The sequence below is a fragment of the Amphiura filiformis genome, chromosome 6 (assembly GCF_039555335.1).
Source record: "Amphiura filiformis chromosome 6, Afil_fr2py, whole genome shotgun sequence".
In the NCBI taxonomy this organism is placed as follows: Eukaryota; Metazoa; Echinodermata; class Ophiuroidea; order Amphilepidida; family Amphiuridae; genus Amphiura; species Amphiura filiformis.
Window position 1 is genome coordinate 43,266,216 of NC_092633.1, and position 7,212 is coordinate 43,273,427.

A 7,212-nucleotide genomic window follows, 5' to 3' on the forward strand; every position below is an offset into this window, starting at 1 on the left:
TTCCATATAATTATAGGTGGAATAAAACATAGGCCCTATACCGTAAATTGGGGTTGTGCCACTTTTCATAGTTTTTAAACCACTGCTCAAGTTCCAAACAAAACCAATTATATTTCGAATTAACTCTTTTTTATGACATTAGGGTTCCCTTCAATAATTTTGTAAGGGTGCTTTAGGGGTTAAAATAGCCTGCCCAAAGTTACCCCGCATTTGGGGCAACTTTGGTCAGAGTATTAAATTCCATGAAGAAAAAAAATCAAAAAAATTGATCTTCACTGTAAATGAGCAAGTTGTTGTTTTTTGTGGTATTTGACCCCTTGCAAAATTAATCAAGCACACATCCATGCTCACAAATATCGATTTTTATTTTTTCTTAAAAACAAAAAAGGTCATTTTTGGTCAAAAATCAAATTTTTAAGAAATTGGACATGAGCGACTATTATTTCTTCCAAATATATTTCTTAACAAATTGACACCAAATATGACTAAAAACAATATTGCTGTACGGAAATATGACCATTTCAAACAATATATTTGACCGACCAAAGTTACCCCGCTGACCGAAGTTACCCCATTTTACGGTAGGGCCTAATATTTGTAAGCGCGCTCAAAGTCATAGGCCTATTATAATAAACACATAATAAACACACTGAGCCAAATTAAAAAGTCTCCACTAGTTCCATCCCCATTTAATCAGAGTCTGATGAGTTAATGGCAAAATAATTCATATAATAATTTTAGACTGACAGTAATTAGCTACATGTAGGCCCCTAGGCCTATTTGAATTCGTTTTTTTGCCAAATTTTGCATTTCAAAAATACCAAATGACAATGACTTAGCCTTCACTTTTAAGCAATTAAAAACAATTTCATTTTCCCCCTTTCGCTGGGATCACTGAATAGGTCTTTAAAGCCATATTGTAACATTTCCATAAAAATAGATACGAGTAGTAAGTAGGCCTATTCCTTTTTCATAAAATGTTAGCTTTTGTCCCCTTTAAATAATTTTGATGCGGACAGCAAAGAAAATAGGAATTTAGTACCACGCCGTCGGTTCCCACGCTTTATTAAAAATCTCGGATTTAGACATTTAGACAAAACTGCACATAAAGTAGATTTTAGTAGGGTATAATAAAGTACATTATAATCGTGTAAAAAACAAAATTATGGCTTTAATTCTCTATCCCTTAATTCCTAACACTTGCTCAACATGCCCATTGCCCAAAATGCGACTCGGATCCCAGCAAACACACAAACTTTTAAAAACGTTTTAAATAAGTTATATTTTGGCTTTTGGTTTAGGTAAAACGTTTTAATAACATTAAAATGTCGGGTTATATAAAAGCTTATAAAGGTCATGATAACGTTTTAAAACGTTTTGTATGAAAACACACTACAACAATATTTTTAAATGTTTTCAAAAAATGTTATTGTAAACTACTTTTGCAAAATATTTCGTCAATACTTAAATAACATTATGTTAAATTATTTGAACCCAGCAAACACAGAAATATTCTTAAAATGTTTTTTCAAAACATTTTAATAACATTTAAATATCGGGTAATATAAAGGTCATGAAAACGTTTTTAAAATGTTATTGCAAATATTTTGGGCAAACATTTTTCGCAAAATATTTTATCAACCCCAAAATAACATTCTGTTTAGAATGTTTTGTATCAAGTTCTCAAGAATGTTTTTGGAATGTTAACAAAACGTTTTTATATAACCCAACATTTAAACGTTTTCTGTAAAACATTTTTGTTTGCTGAGCAGTAGATTATCAAAAATGTTTTTAAGGTTATGAAACCGTTTTATACTCTTAATATACCCTTTATATAACCCGACATTTAAACGTTTTCTGACAACCTTTTGCGAATCATGTCAAAAACGTTTTGTGTTTTCTGGGATGAGACGTGATACTAAAATTATAAAAACATGCAGATCTTATACGTTTATTATGCCTACCTTATCTATTTTATCTGCCTGTATGATGAGTGAAAACATTCACAAATATGTTGATGAAGTAGTCATCTTTCAGTGCTGGTAGGCCTATTGGGCGTTGATGAGAACATTAGAGAATGAATTTGGAGAAAACCTTCTGATAATTACAGACACTCGCTCAGCAGCAAGACCTTCCCTAGAAGCTTTTAATCCGATAAGCTGATTATCTATTTGTTTTCATGAATTGGAAGACATTCTTTGATGTATTACTGAGCTCAATCATCTGAAATTACTGGAGCGTGAGCCACCCAGGCTGGTGGCTCAGCATAGTATTTTATTAACAGAAGATTTTCTCCAAATTCATTTCCGAATGAGTCACCTGCTGATGTTGACGAAGTATTCATATTCTGCTGATATTGTTGATGATGAAATAGGCATTGTTTTCCTGATATTGGTTTTGATGAAGTCACCATCTTCTGTTGATGTTAGGGTTGATTGATGTGCAGTGACCATGGTGACCATCTACTGATATTGGTGTTGATGAAGTAGTGATCTACTGCTGATATTGGTGTTGATGAATTAGCGATCTACTGCGAATATTGGTGTTGATGAAGTAGCGATCTACTGCTGATATTGGTGTTGATGAAGTAGTGATGTACTACTGATATTGGTGTTGATGAAGTAGCGATCTATTGCTGATATTGGTGTTGATGAAGTAGAGATCTACTGCTGATATTGGTGTTGATGAATGATCTACTGCTGATATTGGTGTTGATGAAGTAGCGATCTACTGCTGGTATTGGTGTTGATGAATTAGCGATCTACTGCTGATATTGGTGTTGATGAAGTAGCGATCTACTGCTGATATTAGTGTTGATGAAGTAGTGATCTACTGCTGATATTGGTGTTGATGAATTAGCGATCTACTGCTGATATTGGTGTTGATGAAGTAGTGATGTAATACTGATATTGGTGTTGATGAATTAGCGATCTATTGCTGATATTGGTGTTGATGAAGTAGTGATGTAATACTGATATTGGTGTTGATGAATTAGCGATCTATTGCTGATATTGGTGTTGATGAAGTAGTGATGTAATACTGATATTTGTGTTGATGAATTAGCGATCTATTGCTGATATTGGTGTTGATGAAGTAGCGATCTACTGCTGATATTTGTGTTGATGAAGTAGTGATCTACTGCTGATATTGGTGTTGATGAATTAGCGATCTACTGCTGATATTGGTGTTGATGAAGTAGTGATGTAATACTGATATTGGTGTTGATGAATTAGCGATCTATTGCTGATATTGGTGTTGATGAAGTAGTGGTCTACTGCTGATATTAGTGTTGATGAAGTAGCGATCTACTGCTGATATTGGTGTTGATGAAGTGGTGATCTACTGCTGATATTGGTGTTGATGAAGTAGTGATCTACTGCTGATATTAGTGTTGATGAAGTAGTTATCTACTGCTGATATTGGTGTTGATGTGTAGTGATCTACTGCTGGTATTGGTGTTGATGAAGTAATGGTCTACTGCTGATATTAGTGTTGATGAAGTAGTGATCTACTGCTGATATTAGTGTTGATGAAGTGGTGATCTACTGCTGATATTGGTGTTGATGAACTAGCGATCTACTGCTGATATTGGTGTTGATGAAGTAGCGATCTACTGCTGATATTGGTGTTGATGAAGTAGCGATCTACTGCTGATATTGGTGTTGATGAAGTAGTTATCTACTGCTGATATTAGTGTTGATGAAGTAGTGATCTACTGCTGGTATTGGTGTTGATGAAGTAGTGGTCTACTGCTGATATTAGTGTTGATGAAGTAGCGATCTACTGCTGATATTGGTGTTGATGAAGTAGTTATCTACTGCTGATATTAGTGTTGATGAAGTAGCGATCTACTGCTGATATAAGTGTTGATGAAGTGGTGATCTACTGCTGATATTGGTGTTGATGAACTAGCGATCTACTGCTGATATTGGTGTTGATGAAGTAGCGATCTACTGCTGATATTGGTGTTGATGAAGTAGCGATCTACTGCTGATATTGGTGTTGATGAAGTAGTTATCTACTGCTGATATTGGTGTTGATGAAGTAGTGATCTACTGCTGGTATTGGTGTTGATGAAGTAGTGGTCTACTGCTGATATTAGTGTTGATGAAGTAGCGATCTACTGCTGATATTAGTGTTGATGAAGTGGTGATCTACTGCTGATATTGGTGTTGATGAATTAGCGATCTACGGCTGATATTAGTGTTGATGAAGTAGTGATCTACTGCTGATATTGGTGTTGATGAATTAGCGATCTACTGCTGATATTAGTGTTGATGAAGTAGTTATCTACTGCTGATATTAGTGTTGATGAAGTAGTTATCTACTGCTGATATTAGTGTTGATGAAGTGGTGATCTACTGCTGATATTGGTGTTGATGAATTAGCGATCTACTGCTGATATTAGTGTTGATGAAGTAGTGATCTACTGCTGATATTGGTGTTGATGAATTAGCGATCTACTGCTGATATTAGTGTTGATGAAGTAGTGATCTACTGCTGATATTGGTGTTGATGAATTAGCGATCTACTGCTGATATTAGTGTTGATGAAGTAGTTATCTACTGCTGATATTAGTGTTGATGAAGTGTTGATCTACTGCTGATATTGGTGTTGATGAATTAGCGATCTACTGCTGATATTAGTGTTGATGAAGTAGTGATCTACTGCTGATATTGGTGTTGATGAATTAGCGATCTACTGCTGATATTAGTGTTGATGAAGTAGTTATCTACTGCTGATATTAGTGTTGATGAAGTAGCGATCTACTGCTGATATTAGTGTTGATGAAGTAGCGATCTACTGCTGATATTGGTGTTGATGAAGTAGCGATCTACTGCTGATATTGGTGTTGATGAAGTAGTGGTCTACTGCTGATATTGTTGATGAAGTAGCCATTTTCTGGTCATATTGATAAGTACCGTAGTCATGATGGGAGAGCGGGGAGTGTTCGCCCTATTTTTTTCTGACCAGCCTAGCGATGTCAATTTTAAGGTTAGGGATGACCTGATTAGCCCATGTGAAAGCCCTATGTCTTAGCTATATACAGCCACAATCTCAGAACTATAAGCCTTACAATAGCAACAGGATAGAGCAAACAAAAAAGTTTTGCAAAGTGGCGAACTTGCCCCATATTGGGGCAGGTTCGCCCATATGGTGGGGTAAGTTCACCCTAATCACAAAAAAAGATTTAAACATTGCATAACAATAACATATTCAATGCAGACATTTAGCAAGAGTATACAGGGCATTCATTCTCTTCTGGGGAGTCACTAAATTTGTTGCAGGTGTCGGGTCATGGTAAAATGTAGGGGTCCAAAGTGAGCTTAAACGTATCATGTTTACAACTTCGGGGAGATTATGGATTAGGACATAAACGGTGGTAGGCTATGAGTAATACTGATAACACATAACTTTAAAAAACATGCTTTTCAGTAGTTTTACCTTGTTTAATGGTATAATTATCAATATTTTGCATAATACGCTGATGGGGCAGGTCCGCCCTCCAGTTTGGGGTAAGTCCGCCTGGGGAAGATATAGGGCGAACATGCCCCATCCTCAAAAGGGCGAACGTGCCCCTTGTGCACATTTTTGTATTTTCTTCAGGGTATGCAAAATACAAATCGAATAAGGAGTATATAACTGCATTAAATCTTTGAGAAATCCCATATGTTCCCAACACAGATTTCCATTAAAACCATCTGTATTTATGTATCGATGATAATACAACATTATTAATGCAACAAAAAATTACGTTTTGGTGTAATTTTTTTGTTTTGGCTGCAGTTCGATGAACACGTCCCTATATGTCGCGTAGCTAATATGAGAAGTTTATAATGATCTATGTCACCTAATGTTGCCATCACCAAATCCCCCGATAGCCGTAGTGCTGAGAAACAAGGGGTGGGCGAACCTGCCCCTAGGGCGAACACTCCCCGCTCTCCCCTAATGTATACGTCATCTAGTCTATGTTATTTGTTCGATTTTGCGTTGCTGCCAACGCTATATGTTTTCTGTTCTTTATTACGTCCTCAGACCTTTTCACTTAAATGATTAGCTTTACTCCAAGCCAGTCCCTCTCGATGTGACGATTTTGTTGCAGCAGTACAGCAAAAATGCCGCTGCGTTAATGTAGTTTTACAATGGCAAAACAAACGTATGACGTTGGACTCTATAACAACCATTCTGATATCGCCTAGCATGCCTAGCCTGCATTCTGACGTTTTGTACGATTTCTTTCAATGAAAGCATGAAACCTATAGGAAGGTCCTTTGAATCCATTTTTGTTTATTTATGGCCTACAGCCCATTGTTCCTACGGTTCCTGTTTTATTGATGTCCAAATTGGGATGGTGCGAAGTTTCATCATAAGTTCCCTGTGTGAGTGTGACCTGTGAGTGTCTCCGTTTGAAAGGTTAGATTCGATACATGAATGTGTGACGTCAATTCGTGTCCCAGAAAACGCAACGTTTTACAGAAAAGGTTTCAATGTCGGGTTATATAAAGGGTATCAAAACGTTTTAATAATATTCATAAAACATTTTTGAAAAGTTGATGCAACTGTTTATAAAATATTTTGCAAAAATGTTTGCACAAAATATTTACAATAACGCTTTAAAATCGTAGGGCATATTCATGTAACCCGACATTTAAATGTTATTAAAACGTTTTAAAAGATTTTAATAACATTTTTGTGTTTGCTATAAAGGAATCACATTGGCGTCACGGTCATGCGTCTAGTGTTATACACAACCCAATCACACCCCCACTCCAGTCATCCTGGGGGGGCACCGACCATGATGGGGGCACCGGGTCTGATCGGGGGGAACAAGCCGTTTTTAGGTAATTTTACTATGGGAGTTTTCTAAATTAATGTGTCTGGTGTGCTCTCATGTCCCACAAAAAATACTGTGCAAATGTTGCTATCCGTATAAAATTAATGTTTTAAATCTCGTCAAGGGAATTTTCATGAATTGTTGAGGGAGTGAGTGTTGAGTGTTTTTCTTTTTCAAAGTAAAATTAGGATTGGTAGTAGGCCTAGTTGTCGGTCTTTCCAACAGTGCTCGAGGAAAGGAGGAGGCCCTTTTCGTTTCTTTTTTTAAATCAAAATGCGAGATTCTGTAGGATAAACCCCCTGGGATACCACAAAAAAGACTAATTATTTATATGTATAGGGCCGGCTATGAAGTTTTTTCATAAATCTTTCAAAAGT